The sequence below is a fragment of the Accipiter gentilis genome, chromosome W (genome assembly GCF_929443795.1).
Source record: "Accipiter gentilis chromosome W, bAccGen1.1, whole genome shotgun sequence".
In the NCBI taxonomy this organism is placed as follows: domain Eukaryota; kingdom Metazoa; phylum Chordata; class Aves; order Accipitriformes; family Accipitridae; genus Astur; species Astur gentilis.
This window is the reverse complement of record NC_064918.1, coordinates 3,557,132-3,576,245: the sequence shown is the minus strand read 5'-3', so window position 1 is coordinate 3,576,245 and position 19,114 is coordinate 3,557,132. Positions and strand designations below refer to the sequence as shown.

The window sequence follows — 19,114 nt, the reverse complement described above, 5'->3', positions numbered from 1 at the left end:
CACCAAAATATCTTTGGAAATCTGACCCTTCACCATTAGAGTTTTGACCATGTTATCTTCTCCACTTTTTTATTCATAGACTGGAAAAGAAAACAATCCTGCATTTTCAGCCTTCAATCCACTTCCAAATTTTGCATGAGCAATGCTAATTAAATGACAAAAGTATTTGCTGTACCTGCTAGTTCAGCTAAAACCAACATCAAGGAAAACAGAGGCTTTTCTGTACAATAAAACATTTGAAAAAGTGCAAAAAACAGTATCAGCTTCACAGTAAAGGCAGAAAAAAGAACAAATTTCTGGATTTGAAGACATAGTCATTATTTTAGTCAGGTCCTGCTTGACCAACCTGATCTCCTTCTATGACCAGGTGACCCGCCTAGTGGATGAGGGAAATGCTGTGGATGTTGTCTAACCTGGACTTTAGTAAGGCCCTTAACATTGTCTCTCACAGCATACTCCTTGAGAAGCTGGTGGCTCATGGCTTAGACTCTTCACTGGGTAAAAAACTGGCTAGATGGCCGAGCCCAGAGAGTTGTGGTGAATGGAGCTAAATCCAGTTGGCAGCCGGTCACAAGTGGTGTTCCCCAGGGCTCAGTATTGGGGCCAGTTCTGTTTAATATCTTTATCAATGATCTGGACGAGGGGATCGAGTGCATCCTCGGTATGTTTGCGGATGACACCAGGTTGGGAGGGAGGGTTGATCTGCTCAAGGGTAGGAAGGCTCTACAGAGGGATCTGGACAGGCTGGATGGATGGGCCAAGGCCAATTGTATGAGGTTCAACAAGGCCAAGTGCTGGGTCCTGCACTTCAGTCACAATAACCCCATGCAGCCCTACAGGCTTGGGGAAGAGTGCCTGGAAAGCTGCCTGGCAGAGAAAGACCTGGGGGTGCTGGTTGACAGCCGGCTGAATATGAGCCAGCAGTGTGCCCAGGTGGCCAAGAAGGCCAATGGCATCCTGGCTTGTATCAGAAAAAGTGTGGCCTGCAGGAGCAGGGAAGTGATTGTCCCCCTGTACTCAGCACTGGTGAGGCTGCACCTTGTGCACCCTGTGTTCAGTTTTGGGCCCCTCACTATAGGAAAGACATTGAGTTGCTGGAACATGTCCAGAGAAGGGCAACAAAGCTGGTGAAGGGCCTGGAGCACAAGTCTTATGAGGAGCGGCTGAGGGAACTGGGGCTGTTTAGCCTGGAGAAGAGGAGGCTGAGGGGAGACCTTATCGATCTCTACAACTACCTGAAAGGAGGTTGTAGTGAGGTGGGTACTGGTATCTTCTCCCAAGTAACTAGTGATAGGACAAGAAGAAATGGCCTCAAGTTGTGCCAGGGGAGGTTTAGATTGGATATTAGGAAAAAATTCTTTACTGAAAGGGTTGTCAGGCATTGGAACAGGCTGCCCAGGGAAGTGGTAGAGTCACCATCCCTGGAGGTGTTCAAAAAACGTGTAGACGTTGCACTTCAGGACATGGTTTATTGGGCATGGTGGTGTTGGGTTGATGGTTGGACTCAATGATCTTAAAGGTCTTTTCCAACCTAAACAATTCTATGATTCTATGATTTTAATAAAGTCCATGATGACCTTAAAAATGTAATGGTTTTTTACTAATTCCATGAGTAGCTTTGTTTTAGCCACTGAGAAGTAGGAACATCTTTGTGATATACTGAAATAATGCTGAGAAAATCTAAGCTTTAATAGAGTTTATATCTCATTTCAGTTTTATTGGTTTTGTTTGGCAAGGTTTTGGTAGCGGGGGGGGGGTTACAGGGGTGGCTTCTGTAAGAAACTGCTGGAAGCTTCCCCTGTGTTCGAGAGAGAGCGAGCCCATATTAGCCGGCTCTGAGACGGACCCGCCGCCGGCCAAGGCCGAGCCAATCAGTGATAGTGGTAACGCCTCTGTGATAACATTTTTAAGAAGGAAAAAAGTTGGGACGGAGAGAAACTGCCGCCGGAGTGAGGAGTGAGAACATGTAAGAGAAACAAGCCTGCGGACACCAAGGTCAGTGAAGAAGGAGGGGGAGGAGATGCTCCAGGCGCCGGAGCGAAGATTCCCCTGCAGCCCGTGGTGAAGACCCTGGTGAGGCAGGCTGTCCCCCTGCAGTCCAGGGAGGTCCACGGTGGAGCAGATATCCACCTGTAGCCCGTGGAGGACCCCACGCCGGAGCAGGTGGGTTCCCGAAGGAGGCTGTGACCCCGTGGGAACCCCGCGCTGGAGCAGGCTCCTGGCAGGACCTGCGGATCTGTGGAGAGAGGAGCCCACGGAGCAGGCTTTCTGGCAGGACTTGTGACCCCGTGGGGGACCCGCGCTGGAGCAGTGTGCTCCTGAAGGACTGCACACCGTGGAATGGACCCATGCTGGAGCAGTTTGTGAAGAACTGCAGCCCGTGGGAATGGCCCACGTTGGAGGAGTTCGTGGAGGACTGTCTCCCGTGGGTGGGACCCCACGCTGGAGCAGGGGAAGAGTGTGATCAGCCCTCGTCCTGAGGAGGTGAAGCGGCAGAAAATAACGTGTGATGACCATAAACCCCATCCCTGTTCCCCTGTGCCGCTGGGGGGGCTTGGTGGTGAAATCCGGGAGGGTAGTTGTGCCCGGGAAGAAGGGAGGGGTGGTGGGAAGGTGTTCTGAGATTTCATTTTACTTCTCATTACCTTGCTCTGGTTGATTTGTAATAAATTGAGTTAATTTTTGCAAATTGAGTCTGTTTTGCCCGTGACAGGTAATAGTGAATGATCTCTCCTGTCCTTATCTCGACCCGCGAGCCTTTTGTTATATTTTCTCTCCCCTATCCAGCTGAGGATGGGGGAGTGATAGAACGGCTTTGGTGGGCACCTGGTGTTCAGCCAGGGTCAACCCATCACATTAATGCATTTAATTTGACTAGATTTTTTAATTAAATCATTCATGTTTAGTCTAACTTCTGAGCACCTCTAGAAATTCCTAGCAACCACATTAGGTGCCTGGGCTGCTGGTACAGTCACAGGGGCATTACATATTTCCAACTAGAACCTAAGCAGGGCACTGCTGAAAGTACCAGTGTGAAAACCATACCTACCACCTCAACTGTGGCCTTTCAATGCCTTCTGTGATGTATTTTGAGGTACTCCCTTATACTCAGGATGCCCTCCCTGAACTCTCTAATGGATTTAGATAGCTACATCTTTCCTTTAAAAAAATAAATGCATTGGCATCCCTGCTTTACTCAGTAGGTCAGTGGTTTGAGCTTTCACCTTGCTTAAATTCCCTTTTCTGCCAAGGAAGTACTCCTAAGACAGTGTCCATATGACCAGGTAAGCAGGGACTTTCTGAGATGGGAGCCCTTCCTAATCCACCTGCTGAGGTTTTACCATTTTGCATACAAATATTTTCCCACAGGGAGGTAACCTAACTACTTGGCTGCATTGTCACTCTTCTTTCTCTCTCTGTTTCAATCATATGGAATTATTACAGGAAACACAAAGTAGCATAAACAGGAGAAAAAAAAGGAGTGTTTTCCATGCCTAGTATTTTCTGTGTTCCCACCAGGGGCGGTCTCCTAGAAGGCAAAAGTGTGCATTGAAGTGCATTCTTCTAAATCCAGAGGAGATTTGGTTAAGCTGTGGAGTAAAACCAAGAGCAAATAACTATTCCAAAAATGAAGTAGGCACAGAAAGCCTCGCTGGGATTTCTAAACTAGTCACAGATGTGACATGCTGTGTATGGTGAGCATTGACGTTTCTCTGCATGCCTAGAGGAATTTTCCCCATGGTCAGTGTTGGAAATGTAGTGCCTACAAACTATAAACATCTCCAAGATTAAAAGGGAGTTGAGTTGGGGGGTTACCTTTTCAATTTAAGCATTCAGTGTGGGATTCATCCCATCTAACTTCAGCCATTTGTAGATGATGAGACATTGTCCTGGGTTCAGCAGGGATAGAGTTAATTTTCACAGGAACCTGGGAGAAGGGGGGCACAGCCGGGACAGCTGACCTGAACTAGCCAAGGAGCTATTCCATACCATGTGGGGAGCAGGCTGGGGGGTGGGCTTTCAGCTTTTCGGTGGGGGAAGTGGTGGAGCATCAGGTTCCGGGTGGTGAGCAGTTGCACTGTGCATCACTCGTTTTGTATATTCTTTTATTAGTACTGTTGTTGTAACTTCTCTTTTTGTGTTGTCCCAGTAAATTGTCCTTATCTCAACCCTCGAGGGGGGCGGCTGCGTGGTCCTTGTTACCGGCTGGGCTTGAAACCATGACAGTCTTTTCTGGCACCTGAACAGGGGCAAGAAGGGTTGAGATAACGACAGATCTGGCCAGAACATGTTGAAACAAATTTGTCATATGCATTTTTATATTAGATAAATAGATGCTAGTCACAATGTTGTTTCATTTGTTTACATGGTGGCGTTTTGTAAGCTCTTATATGCTCTATGTATTGCCTGTAGTTGCGTATCTCATCTCTAGGAGAGTGATTCGGATTATCATTTTGCTGTACTGTGCAATGTCGACTTATGAAATGATTACATCACTGGTCATGAGGTTAAGCTGGTATCTGTATGAGGCAGTGATATCATTTCCATACTTCAGGCGCCTTCTATCGGATTTTATTGGTAATCGCACCCAATCCGTGGGGAAGTCAAGGGGGGATACTTTCCCCCATCCATTCACCTCCCTTCTCTCCTTCCGGCTAATTACAACAGCTTGGGATGTGCAAGCCAGCATGCTGTTAGTGCTATGTCTCCTGAATATGTTTTGGGCTACAAAAAGGTTATTTAAGAGGACCACCCAGAGATCTGCCCCAAAGCTGGATATTCAAGGGTGGCACGGCATGTGGGAGGATATGGGCAGGTATCTAGAGAACTTCTCACCGCCAGTGACTTGGAAGTTCACTCCCAAACAACTAGAGAACCCTCATGAAGTGGTAGAATATTTGAAAGGAAAATGCTGTGGCTATTCCAGAGATGCACAACTTGCTGCACTGTGCTGGGCCCTGGCCAGTATCTACCAAACACTGCTTCATATTAGGAAGCACCCTCAGGGGGAAGAGAGGGAAAACAGAGTGACAGGCACCGTGGCTACTCAACCCCGGCCACAGGCATTGCAGCTAAACCAGAGAACCAACCTGTGCCAGTATCAGTCGCCCCTGTACAGAAAAAGAAACACACAAAGAAATCAGTTCGCTTAGCGAGAGATGAAAGTGAACCAGGGTCATCGCGAGAACAGGAGGAAGAGGCAGAACCTGAAATAATCACCCGATCTCTATCCACGAGTGAGTTGCGTGACATGCGAAAAGATTTTAGCCGCCACCCAGGTGAGCACATTGTTACCTGGTTGCTCCGATGCTGGGATAGTGGGGACAGTAGTGTGGAATTAGAGAGTAAGGAAGCCAAGCAGTTGGGATCCCTGTCTAGGGAAGGGGGCATCGACAAGGCGATTGGGAGAAAAACACAATTCCTCAGCCTCTGGAGGCAACTTCTATCAGGTGTAAAGGAAAGATACCCCTTCAGGGATGAAGTTACATGTCACCAAGGCAAGTGGACCACCATGGAGAGAGGTATCCAGTACCTGAGAGAATTAGCCGTGCTGGAGGTGATTTATAATGATCCAGAAAATGGGCAGTCACCCACAGATCCAGATGAAGTCCAATGCACACAACTGATGTGGCAGAAGTTTCTACGAAGTGCACCACCAACCTATGCCAACTCATTGGCATTAATGTCCTGGAGAGAAGGCTATGGACAAACGGTGGATGAATTGGCTGTCGAACTCCGGCAATACGAAGGAAGTCTCTCTTCCTCCCTACGGGCCTGTGTCTCGGCTGTAGAGGAATTGTCCCGAGAGTTCCAGCAATTCAAAATGAATATGTCCTCCTCCCCATCTGTACGGGCTTGCATCACAGCTATTAGGAGTAAGCGTTCCTCTGCCCAAGAGAGAGGAGAGAGAAAGTACACACGATGAGTTAACCTGTGGTTTTACCTGCGTGACCATGGAGAGGACATGAGGAAGTGGGATGGAGAACCTACCTCAATCCTAGATGCACGGGTACGGGAGTTGCGAGAAAAAGCAATCAGAAAAGAGGATTCTTCTTGGAAAACTGCTGCTCCAGTTTCCCGTGAGCAGTCCCCCAGACGCAGTAGATGGGCTGATCTCATTTCTGATCCTCTTGAAGGGACTTCTGATTCACGTTTGGGAAAACTGAGTAACGGATACTCTAACCAGGATTAGAGGGGCCCTGCCTCCAGCCAGGTGGAGGAGAGGGACAACCGAGTCTACTGGACAGTGTGGATTCGATGGCCTGGCACAACAGACCCCCAGGAATATAAGGCTCTAGTGGACACTGGTGCACAATGTACCCTAATGCCACCAAGTTATAAAGGGGCAGAACCCATCTGTATCTCTCGTGTGACGGGGGATCCCAACAGTTAACTGAATTGGAAGCTGAAGTGAGTCTAACTGGGAATGAGTGGCAGGAACACCCCATTGTGACTGGCCCAGAGGCCCCGTGCATCCTTGGCCTAGACTATCTCAGGAGGGGGTATTTCAAGGACCCAAAAGGGTACCGTTGGGCTTTCGGTATAGCTGCCTTGGAGACAGAGGAAATTGAACAGCTGTCCACATTGCCCGGCCTCTCTGATGACCCTTTGATTGTGGGGTTGCTGAGGGTTGAAAAACAACAAGTGCTAGTTGCTAACACAATGGTGCACCAGCGGTAATATCGCACCAGCTGAGACTCCCTGATTCCCATCCATAAGCTGATTTGCCAATTGGAGAGCCAAGGAGTAATCAGCAAGACTCACTCTACACTTTAATAGTCCCATGTGGCCAGTGCAGAAATCCAGTGGGGAATGGAGACTAACAGTAGATTATTGTGGGCTGAATGAAGTCACGCCACCGCTGAGCGCTGCTGTACCAGATATGTTAGAGCTTCAATATGAACTGGAGTCAGAGGCAGCCAAGTGGTATGCCACAATTGACATTGCTAATGCGTTTTTCTCCATTCCTTTGGCAGCAGAGTGCAGGCCACAGTTTGCTTTCACTTAGAGGGGCGTCCAGTACACCTGGAATCGACTGCCCTAGGGGTGGAAACACAGCCCCATCATTTGCCATGGACTAATCCAGGCTGCACTGGAAAAAGGTGAAGCTCAGGAACAGCTGCAATACATTGATGACATCATCATATGGTTTAACACATCAGAAGAAGTTTTTGAGAAAGGGAAGAAAATAATCCAAATCCTTCTGAAAGTCAGTTTTGCCATAAAAGAAAGTAAGGTCAAAGGACCTACACAGGAGATCCAGTTTTTAGGAATAAAATGGCAGGATGGATGTTGTCAGATCCCTATGGATGTGATTAACAAAATAGCAGCTATGTTTCCACCGACTAATAAAAAGGAAACACAGGCTTTCTTAGGTGTTGTGGGTTTTTGGAGAATGCATATTCCAAATTACAGTTTGAGTGTAAGCCCTCTCTATCAAGTGACCCGGAACAAGAATGATTTCAAATGGGGCCCTGAGCAACAACAAGCCTTTGAACAAATTAAATGGGAGATTGCTCATGCAGTAGCACTTGGGCCAGTCCGGGCAGGACAAGATGTTGTAAATGTGCTCTATACTGCAGCTGGGGAGAATGGCCCTACCTGGAGCCTCTGGCAGAAAGCACCTGGGGAGACCCGAGGCTGACCCCTGGGGTTTTGGAGTCAAGGATATCGAGAACCTGAGGCTCCAACTGAAAAAGAGATATTGGCAGCATATGAAGGAGTTCGAGCTGCCTCAGAAGTGGTTGGTACTGAAACACAGCTCCTCTTAGCACCCCGACTGCCAGTGCTGGGTTGGATGTTCAAAGGGAGGGTCTCCTCTACACATCATGCAATGGCTGCCACGTGGAGTAAGTGGGTCACACTGATCACGCCACGAGCTCGCATAGGAAACCCAAGTTGCCCAGGAATTTTAGAAGTGATCACGGACTTGCCAGAAGGCAAAGACTTTGGAATGTTGCCAGAGGAGGAGGTTACACAGGCTGAAGAGGCCCCGCTGTATAATAAACTGCCAGAAAATGGGAGGCAACATGCCCTGTTCACTGACAGATCCTGTCGCATTGTGGGAAAGCATCGGAGGTGGAAGGTTGCTGTATGGAGTCCTAAACGACAAGTTGCAGAAACTGCTGAAGGAGAAGGTGAATCGAGTCAATTTGCAGAGGTGAAAACCATCCAGCTAGCATTAGACATTGCTGAAAGAGAAAAGTGGCCAGTGCTCTATCTCTATACTGACTCATGGATGGTGGCAAATGCCCTATGGGGGTGGCTACAGCAATGGAAGCAGAGCAACTGGCAGCACAGAGGAAACCCATTTGGGCTGCTGCACTGTGGCAAGATATTGCTGTTCAGCTAGAATTGCTAGTTGTAAAAGTACGTCACGTAGATGCTCATGTGCCCAAGAGTCGGGCCACTGAAGAACATCAAAACAACCAGCAGGTGGATCAGGCTGTCAAGATTGAAGTGTCTCCGGTGGACCTGGACTGGCAACGTAGGGGTGAGATATTTATGGCTCAGTGGGCCCATGATACCTCAGGCCATCAGGGAAGAGATGCAAGATATAGATGAGCTCGAGATCGAGGGGTGGACTTGACCATGGACACTATTGAACAGGTCATCCATGAATGTGAAACATGTGCTGCAATTAAGCAAGCTAAGCGGCAAAAACCCCTGTCACATGGAGGGCGATGGCTGAAATATAAATATGGGGAGGCCTGACAGATTGACTATATCACACTCCCACGAACCTGCCAAGGCAAGTGCCATGTGCTTACAATGGCGGAAACAACCACTGGGTGGCTGGAAACATACCCTGTGTCCCATGCCACTGCCCAGAACACTATCTTGGGCCTTGAAGAGCAAGTTTTATGGTGACACAGCACCGCAGAAAGAATAGAGTCGGACAATGGGACTCACTTCCGAAACAACCTTATAGACACCTGGGCCAAAAAGCATGGCATTGAGTGGGTATATCGCATCCCCTATCACGCACTGGCCTCCAGAAAAATTGAACAATACAATGGACTGCTGAAAACTACTGTGGTGGGTTGACCCTGGTTGGATGCTAGGTGCCCACCAAAGCCGCTCTATCACTCCGCCTCCTCAGCTGGACGGGGGGGAGAAAATATAACAAAAGGCTTGTGGGTCAAGACAAGGACATTTTAATAAAGTGATAGCAAAGGTCGCGTGCGCAAAAGCAAAGGAAAACAAATGATGTTATTCTCTACTTCCTATCAGCAGGCGATGTCTAGCCACTTCCTGGGAAGCAGGGCTTCAGTACACGTAGTGGTTACTCCGGAAGACAAAAATGCCCCCCCTTCCGTCTCCCTTTACTTATCTTCTGTATCTGAGCTGACGTCATATGGTATGGAATATCTGTTTGGTTAGTTTAGGTCAGCTGTCCTGTTTATGTCCCCTCCCAAGATCTTGCCCTGCACCAGCCTGCCATTGAGGGGAGGGCAAAAATGTTGGAGAGACAGCCTTGATGCTGTGCCAGCACTGCTCAGCAGTAGCCAAAACACTGGTGTGCTATCAACACCTTTCTAGCTACTGATGCAGAGCACAGTGCTATGAGGGCTGCTATGGGGAGAATTAACTCCATCTCAGCCAGACCCAATACAACTACATTGAGAGCAATGGGGGGTGGAACCTTCAAACATTGGGATACACATTTAGCAAAAGCCACCTGGTTGGTTAATACTAGAGGATCTGCCAATAGGGCTGGCCCCGCCCAACCAAGACTTCCACATATTGTAGAAGGGGATAAAGTCCCTGTAGTGCGCATGAGGAGTATGTTAGGGAAGACAGTCTGGGTTAGTCCTCCCTCAGGCAGAGACAAACCCATCCAAGGGCTTGCTTTTGCTCAAGGACCTGGCTGCACTTGGTGGGTGATGCAGAAGTATGGGTAAGTTCAATGTGTATCTCAAGGAGATTTGATTTTGGGAGAGAATAGCCAGTGAATTAGGCTGTATGATGTTAACTGCTAAATAACCTGCCAATGTATGTCATTGTATCTATAGTGTCTATATGCCATATCAGGGGTATTACTGTAAGAATTACCCAAATGACTGAAGGATGGACTTTGAAACCGAGCCAAGTACAATAGTGATAGAACTTGAACTGGCACCCAGTGATTTCCTCATGATCAACATCTTCGACCTGCAGACCACAGGCGTGGGTTGCACCAAATGTACCAGCCACAAGCTCCAGAGGCAGCATGCAATAATGCAACACCTCACACCATCTCTCCTATCCTGAAGGAGTGTCACAACAGATGGAGCCCCAAAGTCATGGACTAAATAAAACTGATGGACACATTAGAGGGATGGCCCATAGACTAAGGGAATGCTATTTGTGTGTGTGTGTGGGGGGGGTGTCCATATACATATATATATGTTTATAAGACAAGGAAAGTGGTGGTGATTAATTGGAAAATGTAGGATCTGGGCATGATGTAGATGGTATAGAATAAGGGGTGGATAATGTCCTGGGTTCAGCTGGCATAGAGTTAATTTTCACAGGAACCTGGGAGAAGGGGGGCACAGCCAGGACAGCTGACCTGAACTAGCCAAGGAGCTATTCCATACCATGTGACATCATGCCCTGTATATAAATGGGGAGCGGGCTGGGGGGTGGGCTTTCAGCTTTTTGGTGGGGGAAATGGTGGACCTGGGGAAGTGGTGGAGCATCGGGTTCCCGGTGGTGAGCAGTTGCACTGTGCATCACTCGTTTTGTATATTCTTTTATTAGTACTGTTGTTGTAACTTCTCTTTTTGTGTTGTCCCAATAAATTGTCCTTATCTCAAACCTCGAGGTTCCGGTTTTTTGGTTTTTTTTTTTCTTTTATCTTTTCTGATTCTCCTCCCCATCCCGCTGGAGGGGGGTGGGGAGGAGCGAGTGGCTGTGTGGTGCTTTGTTACCAGCTGGGTTGAAACCATGACAGTCATCCAAACAGTTTTAGATATCCAATTTACAGACCATGAACTGAACTGTTTCTCCTCAGTGTAAATGAAGCCTAATAGGCACAGACTAGACACCTAATCTTGATGCATCTTAAATTAAGCAAGATGAAACTTGCTACTAAAGTGTAATTCAGGTATACTTGATATTTCAAGGGCTTAGTTCCCTGATATGCTCATGTTTTCTGCTGGATTAGGAATGATTGCTTCAATATGTACTTTGAAAGCTTTATATATACATTAAAAATAATAAATTATATATCTGAAAAGAGGAAGGGTTTAATTCCTCACTGAAGACTAGAAATATGAAAATCCCATTAAACTGGTTTGATCAGGCTAATTTTGGCAAAATCAGTATTGCTATAATACCTACAGCGTGATGTTTTATTGTAATTATTTCTAGCATCTCCTGCACCTCAATGCTCTGTGCATAAGAGAAAAGTAAACAGACCTCTCTCACTTTCCTTCCCCATAAAAAAAAAAAATTAATAGTCTAGGAGCAGGACTTCAGTCTTACAGTTTGTTCTGAACAGGTGGATTTCTGATCCTGCAGCCAAGTCTGCAGTACAAGAGCCTGGTTCCTCAGTTTAGGTGCATATGTTTTGACAAGAGACTTTTAGGGATGGAGGGAACTATTGTGTGGTCTAACCTCCTGCACAGATTTCACCTGCTAATTTCTGCACTGAGCCTTAATTTGCAGTTAAGCTAAAACATATCTTACAGAAAAACATCCGATTGTAAACATCTCCCTTATCCATTGGTAGTTTTTCCAGTAGTTAATTGCTCAGTACTTAAAATATGGTCCCTTAATTCTATCCTGATTTTGTCTAGTTTGAGTTTGCTGTTGTATCCTACTGCTCATTCTTTCTGCTGGGTCGTGAACTTGCTGCTATCAGAAATTCTTTCTCTATGTAGATTACAGATTGACCAAATCCCTTATTTTCTTTACTGACTAAATACTCTTAGCTTCTTGTGCCTTGCTGTGTGGGATGTGTTTTCCAGGTGCCGTATCAGTCCTGTAGATTTGTTCTGAGCCTTGCAAGCTTTTTTTTCCATTTTAATGGTGTAGAACTGGGCATGTGATTCCAGCCAGAGCCTCACCCTTTTGGCATTTCTAGATATTAAGACTCCTACATAATACTGACATGTCGGTATATTCATGGATGATATCAGTTTTCTGTTAGCCATAGTATCGATGGGCTCATATTCAGTTGGTTAGCAATCTGTCATGGTTTAACCCCAGCCAGCAACTAAGTACCACAGAGCCGCTCACTCACTCCCCCCCCACCCAGTGGGATGGGGGAGAGAATCGGGGAAAAAAAAAAAGAAAAACTTGTGGGTTAAGAACAGTTTAATAGAACAGAAAAGAAGAAACTAATAATGATAACACTAATAAAATGACAATAATAATAATAATAAAAGGATTGGAATATACAAGTGATGCACAGTGCAATTGCTCACCACCCACTGACTGACACCCAGTTAGTCCCCGAGCGGCCATTCCCCCCAGTTTATATACTAGATGTGACGTCACGTGGTATGGAATACCCCTTTGGCTACTTTGGGTCAGCTGCCCTGGCTGTGTCCCCTCCCAACTTCTTGTGCCCCTCCAGCCTTCTTGCTGGCTGGGCATCAGAAGCTGCAAAATCCTTGACTTGGTCTAAACATTACTGGGGGGAATGGGGCTGGGAGGGATCGCCACTTGGGAACTAACTGGGCATCAGTCAGTGAGTGGTGAGCAATTGCATTGTGCATCACTTGGTTTGTATATTCCAATCCTTTTATTATTATTATTATCATTATCAGTTTCTTCTTTTCTGTTCTATTAAACTGTTCTTATCTCAGCCCATTACTTTTACTTCCCCCCCCCCCCCGCCAATTTTCTCCCCCATCCCACTGGGTGGGAGCGAGCAAGTGGCTGCATGGTGCCTAGTTGCTGGCTGGGGTTAAACCATGACACTTCTCTATTGCAAAATAAACACTTGTGAGGATTCTCAGTGTGTTTTAGTCTTAATGGCTGCCAGGTCTCCCTTCACTGTCTGTGAATAAAATCTAACTGAGGGTGACAAAAAATAATATGTCTGTTAACTTTGCTCATGCATTACAACAAAAATTGACTAGAGTCTTTGAATACAGGTAGCAATGAGCAAAACTACACAAGATAAATATTATGGTTTGTGGATACTCATTCACTTCAATTTCATCTACCACCTTGATTTTTAGATTGGGCATTCATGGATAAAAAGTGATCTGAAAATATCATGTGTGTCTTTTAAAAGACAGTATCGTGTTATGTTACTCCCTTCACAGAAATTTGTTACATGGTGTTAGACCATGGGCTAAGCTTAATGTAACATGATGCATTAAAAACTGCACAGCATGATTGTAATGTGTGTCAGAACAGTGAATTGTTATATCACATATCTCTTCATTTGTAGGTAGGGGACCCATGGAAATAATTTGCAAAGGGTTATGTTCTCCTTTTGATGCACACACATAAATCACTTTTTCTCTCACTGTTTCCAGCTCTTCACCTAATGGTTGGTCTGAGCTAGGAAAAACTGCTTTAAAAAAAGCCTTGAGTTAGCTAAAAAGGTTTTAATTGTATCTTAGCATTTATTATAGGCACAATTTAACCCTCAAAACTGTATGAGAGGGTTGTTTTGTAACATGTGCTCCTCAATAGTGTAATATTTGAGGAATCACCATTGCTGCCTTCTCTACCAAGGGTAAATTGTACTCTCACTATGACTCTGCTGAAAATGAGTAGGTTTCCTTCTGATTTTATACTACCACATTCCAGTGGGCTACTTCCTTTTCACAGAAGCATTGATGAAATCAGAATCTGTCCTGGCAGTGTTGGTGAAGCTACAAAGGCAGAAATGGGAACGGATTGTGCCCCCAAATCTTTTCAGTTTCTGCCTGGTGACTCATTCCTCCTTTACCTAACTTCCCAACGTAATCGAGCTTCTCCTGTAACAAAACACAGCTCTCATGTGATTCACTGTGTTCAGTAGGTATCTCAGAAACTCTGCAGCAGAAACCCATTTTATCCTTGTCCCATCCCATGGCTATGTGCTCGTAACATATGCCACTTGCCTGTATTTGTGGTGTTGAATAACTCTCTAAGCATTTGGGGGGGGGGATATTTTTGGAAGATCATTTTGACCAGTGATGATCATCTAATAAGAAAGTGGGTCGAGATCTACACTACACAGAATACTGATACTATGCTGTATGCTCACAACCAGGGAAATTCATTCCTGAGCACTTAAATGGTGTCTAGCTTTGTGTTGGCCAGCTGTACAGAGGTTAATTTTATCTACTGAATACATACAAAAAATTGAGACACTACTAACCTTTATTCAAAATCTAATCTTATTTACGTAATAACCTTTAGAGAGGCTGAATGAAATTTGATTTTCCTACAAAGAAGATAAAATTTGAAGACTAAACTTCTACATTTTGTTTTATCATAAATGAAAATGAAATTATATTTGAACTGCACAGATGGTTTCGATGGATAAACAAGATAGTATAAAAGCTCATTGAGCATTTACTTATTAAAGTAATGGTCTCAGTCCTCAGCTAAAGCAAATGTATGTTGTGGAGGATCCACAGGGGACATCACACACGGACCAATGTGATCAAGTGAAGCCCATTTACTACAACTTTTAACACCGTTATATACCTTATGCACTTGTGCACGCACCTTATACAATACTCTAATTGGTACAATACCCCGGTTCACGCGGAGCTATCTTATCCTCTATTGGCTGTGCAAGCTTCTTCACGAGGTGTCCAGCAGTTACTTATCTCATTCTTTGGCATCCAGGAGTTGTTTGTCAGGCTCTTCTTATCTTCCTTTTTCCCAGCGTACAACGACACAGCGTCCTTGTCCACTTCAGCACTTTGTAAACTTATGCTTCGTTCACACCTAATGGCTGGATTGCTCACATGCCCTCACCCAGCCAAGAAATCCTCAACAAGTCCCCTTTTTGTTTTTGAGCAATCCAGGCTTGCTTAATAACTTGGGATGCCATTTTTTCTTAACAAGCTGAACAAGGTAAAATTATTACAATAGCTAAAATCACAATAACTACAACAATGCCCATAATTCTTTGAGCCAACCCGTTACCCCTAATGACCCAGACCATGAGGACTATGAGGAAGATGAACCATCCATACATTCTTGTGTCATCTTGCTCCGTGAACTCAGCCCAGCAATCGGTAGGTGCCAGCTTTCCGTGGGCGTCCCCACAGAGGCAACGATGGCCTCACCGTACACCAGCCCGATGCTCTTCGGAAAAATCCCGGTATTTATACATTTGCAGAGGAACGGGTTTCAGCACTGTCCTGGTTTCAGCTGGGATAGAGTTAACTGTCTTCCTAGTAGCTGGTACAGTGCTATGTTTTGAGTTCAGCATGCGAAGAATGTTGATAACACTGATGTTTTCAGTTGTTGCTCAGTATTGTTTAGACTATAGTCAAGGACTTTTCAGCTTCTCATGGCCAGCCAGGGCACAAGAAGTTGGCACAGGACACAACCAAGGCACCTGACCCAAACTGGCCAACGGTGTATTCCATACCATGTGACGTCCCATCTAGTTTAGGAACTGGGAAGGGGGGGTGGCAGGGAATTGCTGCTTGGGGACTGGCGGGGTGTCGGTCGGCGGGTGGTGAGCTATTGCCCTGTGCATCATTTGTACATTCCAATCCTTTTATTACTACTGTTGTCATTTTATTAGTGTTATCATTATCATTATAATTTCTTCTTTTCTGCTCTATTAAATCGTTCTTATCTCAACCCAGAAGTTTTACCTTTTTTTTCTCGAGTTCCTCCCCCATCCCACTGGATGGGGGAAGTGAGTGAGCGGCTGCGTGGTACTTAGTTGCTGGCTGGAGTTAAACCACGACAAGCACACGTGGCCAGCGGGTGCCAAAAGTCCGCCTCGGTTGCAATCTATGACACTGTGGTGGGTTGACCCTGGCTGGATACCAGGTGCCCACCAAAGCCGCTCTATCACTCCCCCTCCTCAGCTGGACGGGGGAGAGAAAAATATAACGAAAGGCTCGTGGGTCAAGATAAGGGCAGTTTAATAAAACGATAGCAAAGGTTGCGCGCGAAAGCAAAGAAAAAAACAAATGATGTTACTCTCTACTTCCCATCAGCAGGCGATGTCTGGCCACTTCCTGGGAAGCAGGGCTCCAGTACGCGTAGTGCTTGCTCCGGAAGACAAAAATGTCCCCCCCCTCCGTCTCCCTTCACTTAGCTTTTATATCTGAGCTGACGTCATATGGTATGGAATATCTGTTTGGTTAGTTTAGGTCAGCTGTCCTGGTTATGTCCCGTCCCAAGATCTTGCCCTGCCCCAGCCTGCCATTGAGGGGAGGGCAAAAATGTTGGAGAGACAGCCTTGATGCTGTGCCAGCGCTGCTCAGCAGTAGCCAAAACACTGGTGTGTTATCAACACCTTTCTAGCTACAAAGCTGCAGAGCACAGTGCTATGAGGGCTGCTATAGGGAGTACTAACTCCATCTCAGCCAGACCCAATACAATCTCCACCCCTTATTCCATACCATTTGCGTCCTGCTCAGGTCCCACATAATTTAATACAGATATCTTCTAACCATACTATTGTATTTAATTCTCATTACTGAAATCCTTTCTTACCAACACTTACAACTGAAACTACATACTTAAACAACTTTTATACCCAACGTACAGATTTATACATTCTTATTAATTACTATCCCTTGTCCTTTAAGAGATAGATATTCCAGGGGCTTCTTCCACTCCTTCAGATGTTCACACACAGGTTATGACTTGGGCCCCATCCATCAAGATGAGTGGTCAGGACAGGAGAAGCAGTACGTTCAATCGTTGGGCACCAACGTCGGCTTGGTTTGGGTCACCGATGCACTTGTCTGGTTCCTTGCGAAGTTCACTCCTCTGCCGTTCAGGTCATTCCTGCTACATTACTTCCTGCAACATACAACTCACATCACAGATTATTTTTCCCCCAAGGTTAAATGTCCTTGAGGCACACACTGGGTCTCCCCATCCTTCCGCATTACCCACCAAGTACACCCAGGTCCCTGAGCAAAGACAATCCCACGAATGGGTTTGCCTTTTCCCATGGGAGGTGCAATCCACACTGCCTTCCCCAGCCACTTCCCCATGTGCACCACGGGGACCTTATCTCCTCCCACAGTATGTAGGGGTTTTGTTTGGGCAGGACCAGGACGGTTAGCAGATCCTCTAGAGTTAACTAGCCAAGTGGCTTCTGCTAAATTTGCATCCCAATGCTTCCATGTCCCATTGCCTAGCGCTCTCAACATACTCTTCAACAGTCCATTATATCTCTCAATTTTTCCAGATGCCTGCGGGTGATAGGGTATGTGGTATACCCACTCAATGCCATGTTTCTTTGCCCAGGAGCTTATAAGGTTATTTCGGAAATGAGTCCCATTGTCTGATTCAATTCTTTCTGGGGTACCGTGTCGCCATAAAATTTGCCTTTCGAGGCCTAAGATGGTGTTTCGGGCAGTGGCATGGTTTACAGGATATGTTTCTAGCCAACCAGTAGTTGCTTCCACCATGGTGAGTACGTAGCACTTGCCTTGGCGTGTTCGTGGCAGTGGTCCAATGTAGTCAATTTGCCAGGCCTCGCCATATTGAAAACCCAACCACCGCCCTCTGTTCCAGGGAGACTTTACTCTGGTGGCTCTTTTGATTGCAGCACATGTTTCACATTCATGAGTGACCTGTGTGATGGCCTCCATGGTCAGGTCCACCCCTCGATCACGAGCCCACCTATATGTTGCATCTCTCCCTAGATGTCCCGATGTCTCATGGGCCCATCGAGCTACAAATAGCTCACCCTTACGCTCCCAGTCCAGGTCCACCTGAGCTATATCTATTTTGGCAGCCTTGTCTACCTGTTCATTATTTCGATGTTCTTCAGTGGCACGGCTTTTGGGCACGTGAGCATCTACATGACGTACCTTTAGAGTCATGTGTTCTACACGGGCAGCAATGTCCTGCCACAATGCTGCTGCCCAGATGGGTTTACCCTTGCGTTGCCAATTGGTCTTCTTCCACTGCTGTAGCCACCCCCATAGGGCATTAGCCACCATCCAGGAGTCGGTATAGAGGTAGAGTACCGGCCACTTTTCTCGTTCAGCAATGTCTAGAGCCAGTTGGATGGCTTTCACTTCTGCAAACTGACTTGACTCGCCTTCTCCTTCAGTGGCCTCAATGACTTGTCGTGTGGGGCTCCACACAGCAGCTTTCCACTTCCGATGGTTCCCTACCACTGGTGTGTTATCAACACCTTTCTAGCTACAAAGCTGCAGAGCACAGTGCTATGAGGGCTGCTATAGGGAGTACTAACTCCATCTCAGCCAGACCCAATACAGACGCATGCGCTCGCTGGCCAGGCACGCTGCACGAGTCATAACCATCTTGTCTATTGGTTCGTGGGCTTTATGATGCAGTTGCGATAAACAGAGAATCTTGACCTGTTATGTTAGCCAAGGTGACCTACACGTTAGTTTTTTGGCTGAGGTGGTATTCAGATTGCTGCACCATCTAAGATGTTCCAGATGATGATGGTCGTGCAAATCAAACAGGAGTCCGTCATGGGCCTGTATCTGTGAAAACACAATCATAACCTCGTTCCCAGGTTATTAATGGAAATAGACCTTACCCCTAATTTTGGCTTTAACTAACTTTTATGTTTACCCCACACTGTCTTCCCGTAATCACACTATGTTTAATCAAATTATGCTTAACACACTTTTTACCTAATGCAAGTTCTATATACAATAAGGCACGCTGTTCTGAGTCTTCTACAAGCGATAAATCCTTATAATGCCCTAACCAAAAACCTCTCTGAAGGACTCAATGTCTGCTAGTCCTCTAAAGTGTAATAGTCTGTTAGTCAGAATCTGTCGGATCAGTGGCTCCAGCACCCACCAGTACCGTGCCAGTTGCCGTTGGGATGATTCTGGGTCCAGCATCAGTGCGAAGCCATGGCTTGACCCACTTAGCTGGGATCCAGCGAAGGCCTCGATCTGTAAGCAAACACATATACCCTCTCCCAGTAAGTTTTACTTCTGCTGATCCGCACCATTTCCCGGATTCTGGGTCCTTA

General features: G+C 46.2%; 1 protein-coding gene across 2 annotated transcripts in view; it reads left to right on the top strand.

Annotated features, from left to right (window-relative positions):
- Positions 1 to 19,114, top strand: part of LOC126035324 (uncharacterized protein YagA-like) — a 215,819-nt gene that overhangs the window by 99,220 nt on the left and 97,485 nt on the right. The window contains exon 1 of one of the 2 annotated variants that reach the window (XM_049793826.1): positions 8,125 to 8,161. The exons of the other annotated variant lie outside the window; for it this stretch is intronic. The gene's annotated coding sequence lies outside the window, so the exon portion shown is untranslated. Of the gene's footprint in view, positions 1 to 8,124; positions 8,162 to 19,114 lie in introns of those variants that run through there. 2 annotated transcript variants of the gene reach the window in all.